The sequence below is a fragment of the Camelus ferus genome, chromosome 8 (genome assembly GCF_009834535.1).
Source record: "Camelus ferus isolate YT-003-E chromosome 8, BCGSAC_Cfer_1.0, whole genome shotgun sequence".
Lineage (NCBI taxonomy): Eukaryota > Metazoa > Chordata > Mammalia > Artiodactyla > Camelidae > Camelus > Camelus ferus.
Window position 1 is genome coordinate 26,799,266 of NC_045703.1, and position 12,616 is coordinate 26,811,881.

The following is a 12,616-nucleotide window of genomic DNA, read 5'->3' on the forward strand; positions in this document are numbered from 1 at the left end:
AAAATAGGCATCGTGGCGGCGGCGGCCGGGGCTGGGGCCGCACCGCGCACGCGCCCGGCGCCCCGGCGCCCCCCGGCGGGCGGAGTCCGGAGCCTCCGCCCGGACTCCTCGCCCGGTTCCTCCAACTCCGCGGCGGCGTCTGCACAAAGGTGATGCGTTTGAAACACCCGCTGCTTGCTTTCCTCGTTTCCTCTCTACTTATCGGTTCTGCCCTTGTTTGGGCAGGAGTGGGAGGCGGGCAACATCTTGGGGCCTGCGTGCCCTTTGGGATAACTTGAACGGTAGGGTCCCAGCAGGGAGAGGAAGCAGGATAAGAAAAGAGAACCAGAATCTCCATTTCCCCACAAAGTCCAACGACCCACTCGCGTAACTCCTTTGTGGGACACAGTTGCCCGCCTCTCAGCACGAGCGGGATGGGCGGGGAGAGCGTGCAACTCGGCGTCTGAACCTGGCGGCGGAGGCTGGCGGTTTGGTCCACACGGACGACAGGCAGCGCCCTCGGGGACCCGGCGAAGGGCCGGAGCAAGCCAGCCCTGCTGCTGCGGGGGCCACGCGGGAGCCACGCGGAGAGACCTTCGACACAAGCACTATTTTGTTTCTAAAGAAGGAAGGTACTTATCCGAAATTTACTTTCCTGTCACGGTGCCGGGCCCTGCACTGTAGGCGGAGCGCCGCCTGAATTTGCCACGTGAATTTGGCAGACTTGGGACCATAAATTGAAAAACAAGATACGAAAGTACGCTGCGATCAATTATTACTGTATAGAGGACAACTCTCTTGGGTAAGAAATGCAGGGCAAATTAAGGAAGAGTCGGTGTGGGGGAGGAGTTGGAGGACAAAAGAGGAAGGTTAGATGAACATTAACAGTTTCCACCTGAAGTGTCCCATTGCGAGGTAGAATTTGTGCCGATTATTAGAGTATGAGGTCGTTCATGTGTGCCAAACATGACCTAAGACCACAGGTACATTGTAAAGTGAGTGCCTGGGAGAGCACACTTGCCAGGTCTCTGTGGTGCACAAGTAATGCAACATGGTCTTCAAGAACATGGTCCATAGTGCTGCACAGACCAGGTTTGAATCCTGCCTCTCCTACCAGCTAGCTGTGTGACTCTGGGGAAGTTACTTAGCTTTTCTGTGCCTCAGTTTCCTCGTTTGTACCTTGGGGTTGATGATGATTGCACCCGTTCCTCAAAGGATTGTTTTGAGGACTAAATGATTTAAAATACACATAAACGGCTTAGAATGGTATGTGGTACATAGTTATATGCATGTGTATTTATAAAGCGCCTTATCTAACATGTTTGAAATTTGCTATCACTTTACAAGATTCATTTTCAACGCTACTTCTTCAGAGGCTGTTTCTTTTTAGATGTTCTGCTGTACATTTTGGTAGCTACCACTACATACATTTTAAGAAGTAGGTTTAATAAGAAATATGCACAAAGATTTTGCATGGATATTCATTGGAGAGTGGCTGAAAATAATGAACACTGGAAATAACCTGAATTTTAACCATAGGGGACTAAGTAAATTGTAGGACATCCAAACAATCTTGTTCTAAGCAGCCATTAAAAATAATTTATAGAAAGATGTTCAGAACATAATAATGTCTACTAATTATATAGAACAGAGGACAGCAAACTCTGGCCCAAAGGCCCAGCCCCCACTGTCCCTTTTTGTACAGCTCATGAGCTGAAATGGTTTTCACATTTTTTGATGGTTGAAATCATCAAAAGAAAAAAGTATTTCATGACATGTGAAAATTATATGAAATTCAAATTCAGCATCCATAAAGTTTCTTTGGAACCCAGCCACGCTTCGTCATTTTACGGCTGCTTTTGTGCTACAGAGAAAGCACTGAGGAGTTGTGGCAGAAACTACATGACCCTGCAAAGCCTAAACTATGTACTGTCTGGTTCTTTGCTGAAAAAATTTACTGCCCCTTGATATAGAGTGGACTTTGTGCCAGGCAGTGTTCTAAGTGGTTTAGATATATTAAGCCACTGAATCCTCATGACAGACTCTATGAAGAAGTAGTTACTATTATTATCTCCATTTTGTAGACAAGACACTGAGATAACAGTGAGGTGGAGTGGCCTGCTCAGGGTGTCAGAGGTAGCTTACTGCTACCTACACAGCTTCTATCACTAGCCACACTGCCTCGCATAAAAAGATGTTAAATAGAAAAAGGCATGTTACAAGAGTATGGAGAACTTTACAAATCATCCATGATGGTAAGCACTGAAATGCTTACATTTCTTACCTCTGATGATGAGGTTGTAAATGACTTTTCTTTTTTTCCCTTCCTTCTCCCCCCTCCTCCTTCTTCCAACTTCTCCTGCTTTTCCTCCTGCTGCTTCTGTTAAATTTTCTGCAATGCTTATATGTTACTTTTATAATAATCTGAACACATACTTACTAACATAGCAGAGCCCAGATTCTGGCTTTTGCAGACCGTATACCAGACTCCAGCACTGTGGTTATGGAGTCAGCTGTTACAGGATACACTCACTCCTTGCCTAACAGGTTAAGATGTCCATAAGGCATTCATTTCATATAAAGATTGTGTACTTTTATGAAAAGAGTACTGGATTCAATATCATAAGACTTGAGTCTTGGCCTCAGAGTCTGTTTTCTCGGAGTCTGTGTGCTACAGAAAAAGGAGACTCTATACCCCATCTAAGGAGTAAAAACATAATTTTATATTTAAATTTTTATCATGGATATATGAATAGCAGCTCTTAAAATTCAAAATAAGAATTCTAGACACAAAACGTTGAGTTTGAGAGTGCTCTAGGTAACTTGGTTTCCTCCTGCTGGTCATGGAAAGATCTGATTGAAAGATTCTGAGCGCTGTTCGGAACAAGTATGATGCAAGGAGGTAACTTGCAGCTAACTGTAGAATGGAAAGAATATGAGGCATAAATAACAAAATGCAGGGCTTCCTGTCTCCTCTGCAAAAGCTCTAGCTTTTACTGCTGAGATTGACATAAACAATGATTTCTTTCTTTATTTCTTTCTGGGCATCCTTGTCTGCTTTTTATAGATTTGGACAAAACTTTGATGAGATTTCAAAGTTCAGATAGAACAAATTTTGTGAAAATAAAACAAGACCCGAGGGAGTCACTGGCTTTAAGAGTATGTGGAGGGGAGGATATAGCTCAAGTGGTAGAGTGCATGCTTAGCATGCACTAAAAAAAAAAAAAGAAAAGAGTTTTAGCATTATGTTATCTTCCTTATCTCTCTCTGCCCATGGCTTGCTTCAGTATAGACTTTCTTCCAAATGTTACTCCTAATTGCACAGAGGCCATAGCTGCTTCTGGGATGTCTCAGCAGACAGTTCTGATCAATTAGTAAGCAGTGATTTGATTAGATTCTTTATGTACCTAAATACCTCTCGTTCAATGTTACATTAACTTTTTCATTGACCTGTTTGACAACCAACCTTATTGACTGTTTTTACATTTCTTTTCCTTTAAAAGAACATAACGGAGTTGGTTTTGTTGGAGCAATTTTAGGTTTATAGACGACCGAGCAGTTAGTACAGAAAGCTCCTATAGAGTCCCCTTGCTCGCCTGCTCACAGTTCCCCTGTTATTAACATCTTGCATTAGTGTGAGACATTTGTCACAATTGAAGAACCCATGTTGTTACATTATTACTAACAAAAATATACATTACAGTTCATCTTTGTGTTGGATGGTCCCAGTTTTGCCAAGCGTATTTGTCATGTACCCACCTGTGACATAGTAAGAAATATAATGTGGTCTCTTTTCCCAGTTCCTGACCTAGAGTTCCCAAAACTTTTATAATGAGTGACAGGGGTGCTAGGAGCATCTTTTGTTCTAATATTTAGTCTTTGAGCCCCAATTCCTGGCATAGGGCTCCTAAAACCTTCATAATCTCCTGAGTTGTGGGCTATGGGAGACTCTTACACAGAGCTTCCTAAGTCCCTTGGGAATTCCTGGGGGATAGGAGTGTCTTGTTCTAACAGGATGACTCTAGGTGGGCTCCAGAGAGCTTCAAGATGGGTCCTGGTCTCCAGAAAGACCAAGTCATGACTAGACGCTTGGAACTTGCATCCTCACCCTCCATTCTCTGGGGAGGGAAGAGGGGCTGGGGACTGAGTTAATAATTGATCATGGCAATGTGGTGAAGCCTCCAAAAAAATCTCTAAGGGATTTGAAGACCTTCGGAGTTAGTGAACACACCCATGTGTGGGAGGGTGCACACCCCAAGTCCACAGGGACAGAAGTTCCTGCACTCAAGAACCTTCTGGACTTTGCTCTATGTATCTCTTTATCTGGATGTTCATATGTATCCTTTCTTATATCTTTTATAATATACTGCTAAACTTGTTTCCCTCAGTTCTCTGAGTTGTTACAGCAAATTATCAAACTGGAGGACAAAGTGGTGGGAACCTTGAGTTACAGCCAAGTTGGGCAGAAATGTAAACCTGGGGGCCCATTACTTATGATTGGTGTCCAAAGTCGGGGCAGTCTTGTGGAACTGAAGCCTTAACCTGTGTGGGGTCTACACCAACTCTGGGTAGTTTGTATCAGAACTGAATTGTCAGACACCCATTTGGTGTCGAGAGGGTTGGAGAACTGGTTAGTGTCAGAAAACCCCACACACATTTGGTGTCTGAAGTGTTGTAAGCGAAGGAAACAGGGTTGGTTTGTTTGTTTGTTTTGTTTTTGTTTATGTAATGCCATGTGCTCACCATCACAGTATGTACTGAATAGTTTCACTGCCCTCAAAATCCCCCCTCTCCACTTACTCATCCGTCTCCTCCCTAACCTCTGGCAACCACTGATTATTATTATTTCTTTTTTACTGTCTCCATAGTTTTGCCTTTTCCAGAATGTCATACAGTTGGCATCGAACAGAATATTGACCTTTCAAACTGGCTTCTTTCACTAAGAAGTTTGCATTTAAGGTTCCTCCATGTCTTTTTGTCGTCTTGATAACTCATTTTTAAAATCACTGGATATTTCATAGTATGAATGTGCCACAGTTTGCTTATCCAGTCACCATTTTTCAAACATCTCGGTTTCTTCCAGTTTGGGGCAGTTATGAATAAAGCTGCTATAAACATCTGTGGGCAGGTTTTTGTGTGGACATGTTTTCAACTCTTTTGGGTAAATACCAAGGAGTACGATCATTAGATTGTATGGTCAAGACTGTGTTAGCTTTGTAAGAAACTGCCAAACTGTCTTCCAAAGTGGCTGTACCATTTTCTAGTCCCACCAGCAATGAATGAGAGTTCTTGTTGTTCCACATTCTTACTAGCATTTGGTATACTCAGTTTTTTGAATGTCAGCCATTCTAATAGGTGTGTTTTTTGCTTTTTAGACTGACTCACTTGGTTAATTTGTTCAAAATAATCAAACAGGTTATGTACTGAACAGGTGTTTTATATCTTGACCAAGTAAAAACAAACAGCAAAGCAGAGGGGTATAATCTTTCATCTTTTTTGCATCCCAAAGGCCTATACTCTAAAAAATGGTTAAAACAATGTTTAAATATTTCTAATACTAAATTCAGGGAGGAGATCTCTAAAAGTTGGCTTTCATTTGATTTGTTGAACAATGAGCTTTTACCCTAAGGATTCAACCCTTCAAAGAAACAAAACCCAGCTAAAACTCAAAAAAAAAAAATACTTGAAGTACTTTAAGAGCATAGTGAATTATAAAGGCAGTTGAAAAAGTGGGGGCTTTGGGATTAGCTAGATTTGAACTATGGTTTTATATTTAATAAACTGGATAAATGTAAATCATTTATTAAACTTTTCTGAGCCTCAATTACTTGTCTGTTAAACTGCAAAAATAATTCTTAGCTGACAAGATAGTTTTGACCTTTAGAAACTATATTTTTTAAAAAAATGCCTGGTGTCCAGCTTTTGGTAGCTTAATTGTACATGTCTTCCACCCTCCACCCCCGTATAGTGCTCTGCACATGGTCCACAATCAATAGAAATTATTAGAACTTCCATCCATCATCACAGTTCCCTAGTCTGATGAAATAGTTGAAGTATCCTATGAACACATGGAACAAAGATACAGTTTCATCTGCTATGTATTTGCTGGTTTTAAATAGCTGGAATATAGCATACATGACACAGATTTCAAAAAAAAATTACAAGTTGCAAGAATCTAGCTCATGTTAAAATATCCAGTGATTTGGGATTTCCCTGGAGTAGCCAGAAGTGAGATATTAGCTTCAAAAGCAAATTCATAAAATATGCAATAGTATAGATTCTAGAAACGGGGCACTTGACAGAACCAAGTTACAGCAATTCCCCACCTTGGGGTTGGCAGAAATGCACACACGGTGACTATAATGTCAGAAACTGGAAGCCTGATATTCCCTCTGCTTATTCTTCCTCACATAACTTTCCTTCTAAAACAGAAGAGTTGCATTTGTGAATTATTTATTTTAAATATTAAAATAGCAAACAAAGGCCAGATGAAGCATGTAATAGGATTTCCTAATCTTTCAGAAAGTAATTTCCAAGAGAAGGAATTTATTATAACTAAGTAGAACAGAATCATGATTTTATTTTTTTTAAAAAGTGTGAAAACAGGAGCAGAGCATTTGGCCTGGATCCACACCCAATTCCGAAAGAAGCCTCAAAGCCGGGCCCATGTTGGATCCTCAAAACAAAACTGGATCCCAGGCGCAGGCAGATACACCCAGAAGAGCAGGGTCAAAAGTCTGGCACAAACCACTGTAAAGACCTCTTTTGTGTTTTTTTCTTTCCCTTTTGGGAATTTCTAGAAATTCACAGACCCTTGAAGCCTGTCTGCGAATCCCACGTTTAGCGCCTCTACTTTGAGAAAAGAAATGCCACGACCCTGAGGATGACACTTTTAAAGGTACTGGTTTTTTCAGTCTATAAATAATTCCTTTATGTGAATAATTGGTGAGAAAGGGTTAGAAAGGTGATTAGAGAGGAAAAGTTGTTAATGATAGAAAAAAAAACGTTTGGCAATTCTTAATAGCATATAATTTGGATGTATAGATGAGATTATGATTGAAAGTGAAGCCAGGGAATGACTTTTAATCTATATCTGGTGAAAGCAGAACTTTCAATCATAGAGTTTCTACTGAGCAGTCTCATTCTGTTATGTAATTAATCCTCAATAAAAGGCTGCTTTTGGAGGCCTGATAATAGCCAGCCCAGTAATTGACATCAGCTAGAAACAAAAACCCAAAGCAACGCATTGTAAAGATGGAATAATAAAATAAAGTTGGGAATAATGATGCCGCCATCCGGCATTAATTGATGTGCCAAAGCACTCAGAGTTCCCAGGAGAAAAGAATTATTTAAATGCAAATTTTTATTATTACGACTACTTAAATTGTAATAGATTCATGAAAAGAAGACACCTCGCTAACTTAGTGCACATATAAAACCTGATAAAATATTTATGAGCCACGTACCGGCAGCTTTATCATTTAGCATAAAAAAGGGTAAACAAGATGAAACATTTCTTTAGTCCAAGCTCACATATATTTGGTAAAATTTAGAACCACATTCAATGATAACAGTGATGTTTGGTTTGGAAACTATGGCGACCCTCACACACTTTTGTAGGAGAAAAGGTCATGATTTGAAAAGATATAGATTTTACAGTCATTGAATCTCTTTTGAGTATAGGAAGAAAAGAACCTTGGTTAGCACGTTTTCCAACAGAACACCATTTTGGTTTATATGCCATAAACAAAACTATTCTTAATGAAGTTTAACTGTATACCACAATTTAGGGAATTCTTAATATTTTTTACATCAACTACACCACTTTAAGTTATCCGAAGAGAAATGTAATGAATATAAGCTCAGAAAATAGCAACTAAAAGCAAGAGAGCATTCCAGCGTGAGTCAGGAAGTCCTCCAGATGACTTCATATGACTGCTTAATGAATTAATGAAACTCCGCATACCTAGAAAACTGATGTTGGATACTAAAAGATCTAGTAGAAAATACTACTATTAATGACTGTTGTAAGATGCCATTTAAAATGCCTTGGATTAGTACTTAGTACTTGCATCATTAATGGCTTAACACTGGCATGTGATTCCCACGTGTTTTAAAGTGATATTACAGAAATGGATTCCTCAGAACAGTTTGTCTCTACCTCTATTATGGCTTTTCTTCCTTGCTATCTTTTACATATTTATGTGCAAGTCTTACTTCTCCATCTAGGTTGTAAGTTTCTGGAGGGTAAGAAGTGTGTCTGATTTATCTTTCATGTCTCCACGGTACCTAACATGTGATTCACATATATTTGGGACTCAGTAAATATTAGTTGATGGGATAATCAAGTGCATTTGCTTTCAAGTATTCTTCTCCAGTAGAAAAAATACTAAATATTTTAAAATTGTGTTTTGCAACTTAAATTATTACTAATAGGGGCCATAACAGAAGAAATACATGCCAACATGCTAACAGAAATTGGATTAGAAGAGTGGAGTGATTGTCTTTTTCTTTTTTGTATTCCACTTGTTTATGATATGGTCATATTGTCTTTGTAATAGAAGGAATAAATAACAACAAAATAACACTTAATATTCTACTAAACTAAAAATCACTTTATTAGAATTACGGTGACCTTTCCACTATGACAGTGACACTCCTGTTCCCTGCTCACACTCACACTCCCCACCATCACCTTCCTCTCCCCCCGTCTGGGTGATTTATGATGGAACAGGAACAAGGTAAAAAAGACAGTTTTGGAAGGAGTGGGAAGAGGTGATGGTTTAACCCTGAGAGGCTCATTTATTCGTTTAGAAATACCAAATGGTCTGATGGGTGGCAAATGTCTGGGGTCAGGATGCAACACTGGGGAAGAGCACAGAGACCTCAAGTCAGAGGCAACTGTGGGACACTGGGGGCCACCATCCCAGTTGCCCAGAGACCAAGTGGCCAAGCAACACTGCAGTCAATCCAGGGAGGATTCACAGGACAGAGAGAGGCCAAGTCACCTCTCCTGCTCTGCCATGAGGCCTTGTAAACCTGCCCCCACCCACTGGAGCAAGGAGAGAAATACAGAAAGACTAATGGGTTCATTTTAAATGACTGTTTAAACAGGGAGATATTACTTGTATGTGGTCAGATCAAGTGTTTTCTGCCATCACTGGGAAGAAGGTGTGAGAGTAGGATGAAATCAATGACAGGTTAAAAGAAAGATGTGTTTTGCACACGTCTCATCAGTGTCTTCTCAGTTTATACCTGCTATACATTTTATTCATTTTTTTCAAAAAATGTAATGGGTACTTGCTGTATACTAAACACTAGACCAGGGGTGAGTTATTTCCAGAAAAATATAATTATAACAGAATTATGGAGACGCTGTAAGTGAGGTCAGAGGAGCTCCCAAACTATAAATTTTTGAGAAAAATGAAATAAAAAGACCAATTATATTATTTAACTTATCATTTAAACTGGAATTACTTACAGAGAACATGGTAATCTCTTGCATATTATCAACACAAAAGTCTCTAAGCTAAACCAGCTGGCAGGTTTTCAACCCAAAGAATGAGCTTGCAACCTGAAAACTAATAACTGCATTCTGAACAAGTGCTGTTCAACTCACTTTGACAATATCGGGAAGAAAAATGTGGTTGTGAAGATCATTTAAAGAAATAACAGTTCTGCATCATGCACGGAAAAAAATGATGTGCAGAAAAAAATGGCATTATTATAAGTCTTACATTTTATTTCATGATAAAACTGCTGGTGGCATTGCATCATTGAAGTCAAACTGGGAGGGGGACTCAGTGTTAAAATTCAGATAGATTCAAGAACAGATGCAATGACTTTCCTTCAACTCAACAAATATTTACAAAGCAGCTGCCATATGCCGGGCTCTGGTTCCCAAATGGTAAACAACATGTAGACTAGCAGGAGAGTTTGAAAAGAAAATTCCTTTTCTCAGAAAAATAGATACTGTGCTTGTGCATTGGCTAAACTTTTATCTCAGATGAACCAAGTTATATCCCACGTTGGATATATTTCCTGTTCTTCAGAAACCTCTGCTTATATCACATCAAAAAATATCTTCTCTGTCTTCTTGGAGACCTTACTGGCTACTATTTTAAAAAGCTTCAGTTTACAAAGTTTCATTGTACATCAAGTTTTATTCCATCTTAGAAAATAGAAAAAGAAATAGCATTACAAAGAGCAGTGGAATTAACTTACCTGTAATATAAGTGGGGGAGGTGGCACCTACAACTTGATGGCCTGAGCTAAGAAAGCCTTCTCGATAAAATTTCTGTGGACATTTCAAATGAGCCACTGGGAATGCATGAAATGAAACTGACAGATCCAAGATTTAAAGAACTCAGACTGCATCAAAGAAGTTTGGCCTATGCTCTCTCATGATATAAACTTACAGCCATTTTAACAGAATTACATTTATTTGCACATTTCACTTGTAAACCACGTTTGAGCCCAAGGTAATTGCTGATGTTTTGGAAAAGAAAGGCTCACGTTTGGCTAGTGTTCCCCACACTGTCACTAACAAACTGAGCAGATGTGTAGCTGGCATTTGGCTTTGAGTCTTTTTTCAGTTCAGATTGGGGGCATTTCAGCTCTCTTCAGGTTACTTGGTCGCACCATGGTCGGGGTAGCATGAAAAACGCAAGGACACTGATTTGAAAGAACTATCTTGAGCTGAGTGTCACCATTTACTGTGATCCACCCTTTCTAATCTTTATCCATAAAACAGAATTCTTCCAGGGAATAAGCAAATAAAATCATGTCTACACACATGCTTTGTAAACTGTAAAGTATTAAATAGATGTAAGATACTGTTTTGTAACTATATAGTTGGGGAGGTAAATTTATATTGAATAGGTGCGGTAATCTCGTTAGATGACTCAAAACATCTGATATTCCTATCAAGTGGAACTACAAATCCTACTATAAAATAATGTAAAAACAAATATTTTTGGAATCCTGTAAAGTAAAATTACACTTATTAAGATCACCAAAGCTTGAATTAAAAGACAGTAAAAAGAAAAATTATAGTTTAAGACCCAAATAATCAGTTCTAAAGGGGAAAAGAAGTTCCTTGTCCATCTTTAAGAGCTAGCAGGTTTTAAAACTAGTCCAATTTAGCATAATGATAAAACTTCATTATGTTGAAACCATGCTAGTATTACATGCAAATGTACAATCCAGCATTAAAATGATGGTAATACTCATAGTGAGATGACTAAGAGCTAAAGTAACTAAGTATTTCATCCTGGCCACATCTTTTCATTATTGTAAGATTTTTGGTCTTAAAATAATACATAGTTCTATCAAATTAAACCTATATTTTATTACAATACGTCCATATGCTATTGATATTTATTTGTATTTTTGTTGATATATGTATGTATTAACTTTTAGAAGAATGAAGAAAAATAATGAAATTAGGCCCATGGATTTCTCTAATTTGTATAAAAACTGTCTTTTTCTAAAAAATAATACTAATTTGGGAACACCATTTCTGAAGATTGATTTCTTCTATAAGCATATGCAATGTAACGGAACATGGAAGCCAGTTAGAAAGTGCAATCCAATGCCACATATTTATGCCCTTGGTCAAACCAGGAGACTCAAGTACATAACATTGCATAATATATTGCTCTTACAATAATGTATACTGTCTGCCTGGTACTGTATGTTTTTCTTATGGCTCTTGCCAGCTTAGTTGAGGGGTTTCACTTTGTAACTGACCTGTCAAATCAATTCTGTCCTGCTTCTGTGCAGTGTAACAGTGACATCCAGAGCTTATTCAGATGAGCAGAGAGCTGACGCATTTCCTTCTGCTGCTGTGTTGATGAGGACAGAAAATTCTTCAACCTGTGACTGCTGGGAGAGCATCGTACTATTCTTTATGGTAGATTAATCCCAGCACCATGAGTTCCTGAGGGTTAGGAGTCCAGGGCAAATCACGCTGGTCCCTTCTGATATTTGCACAGAGGCCAAATCAGGTTCAAAGGACTAGCGCCCCCCACCCCACCCCACCACATCCCACCTCACCCGAAGGGGATGGGAAGCCTCCAAATATCCAGGTGACATAAAGGCCTGCAGCCTCTGGGAACTTGCCTTGGTGACTAGGGTAGCGGTGTTTATGGGTTCATTTTAAGCCAAACCACTCCCTTTCCCCCTCAGGCTACTTCTCAGAGTCCTTCCTGACCACGAAATGTAGGACAGAAAAATCACAAAGCAATCACCTCCTCTGCTTCAAGTCAGAGGGACCACTCTTATCCAGGGCCAGCTTTGTGGGCCAGCCCCACACTCAGTATAAAGCTCTACTGTCTCCATCTTGAAATTCTTACTACTTTTGGAACAAAGGTTCCATTTATTTATGCACTTACAGATTTTGTGTACAAAGCCATAAAGCCTTTTTAACAACCAGCTTCTCATTTTACTGCACTTGTTACCAACCATAAGTGAATCAAAGGAATTTAGGGCTGGAAACAATTGGGCTGAGATTAAAATGAGCCCAATTTTTAACAGAGATTAAACTGAAGTGCACTGTGGTACTGCACTTCGGGGGCACTCTTCCCAGGAAAGCAGTGCTTCCTTCTTTCCATGCGGGTTGATTAGAGTATTTTGA

The 12,616-nt window shown here is 39.4% G+C and overlaps 1 long non-coding RNA gene across 1 annotated transcript; it reads left to right on the plus strand.

The window, feature by feature from the left end:
- Window positions 1–7: 7 nt before the first annotated feature.
- On the plus strand, window positions 8–12,389 carry LOC116665306. Its single transcript, XR_004321856.1, has 3 exons — window positions 8–781; window positions 6,780–6,877; window positions 11,764–12,389. It is a non-coding gene; the product is annotated as an uncharacterized LOC116665306 (long non-coding RNA).
- Window positions 12,390–12,616: the final 227 nt, after the last annotated feature.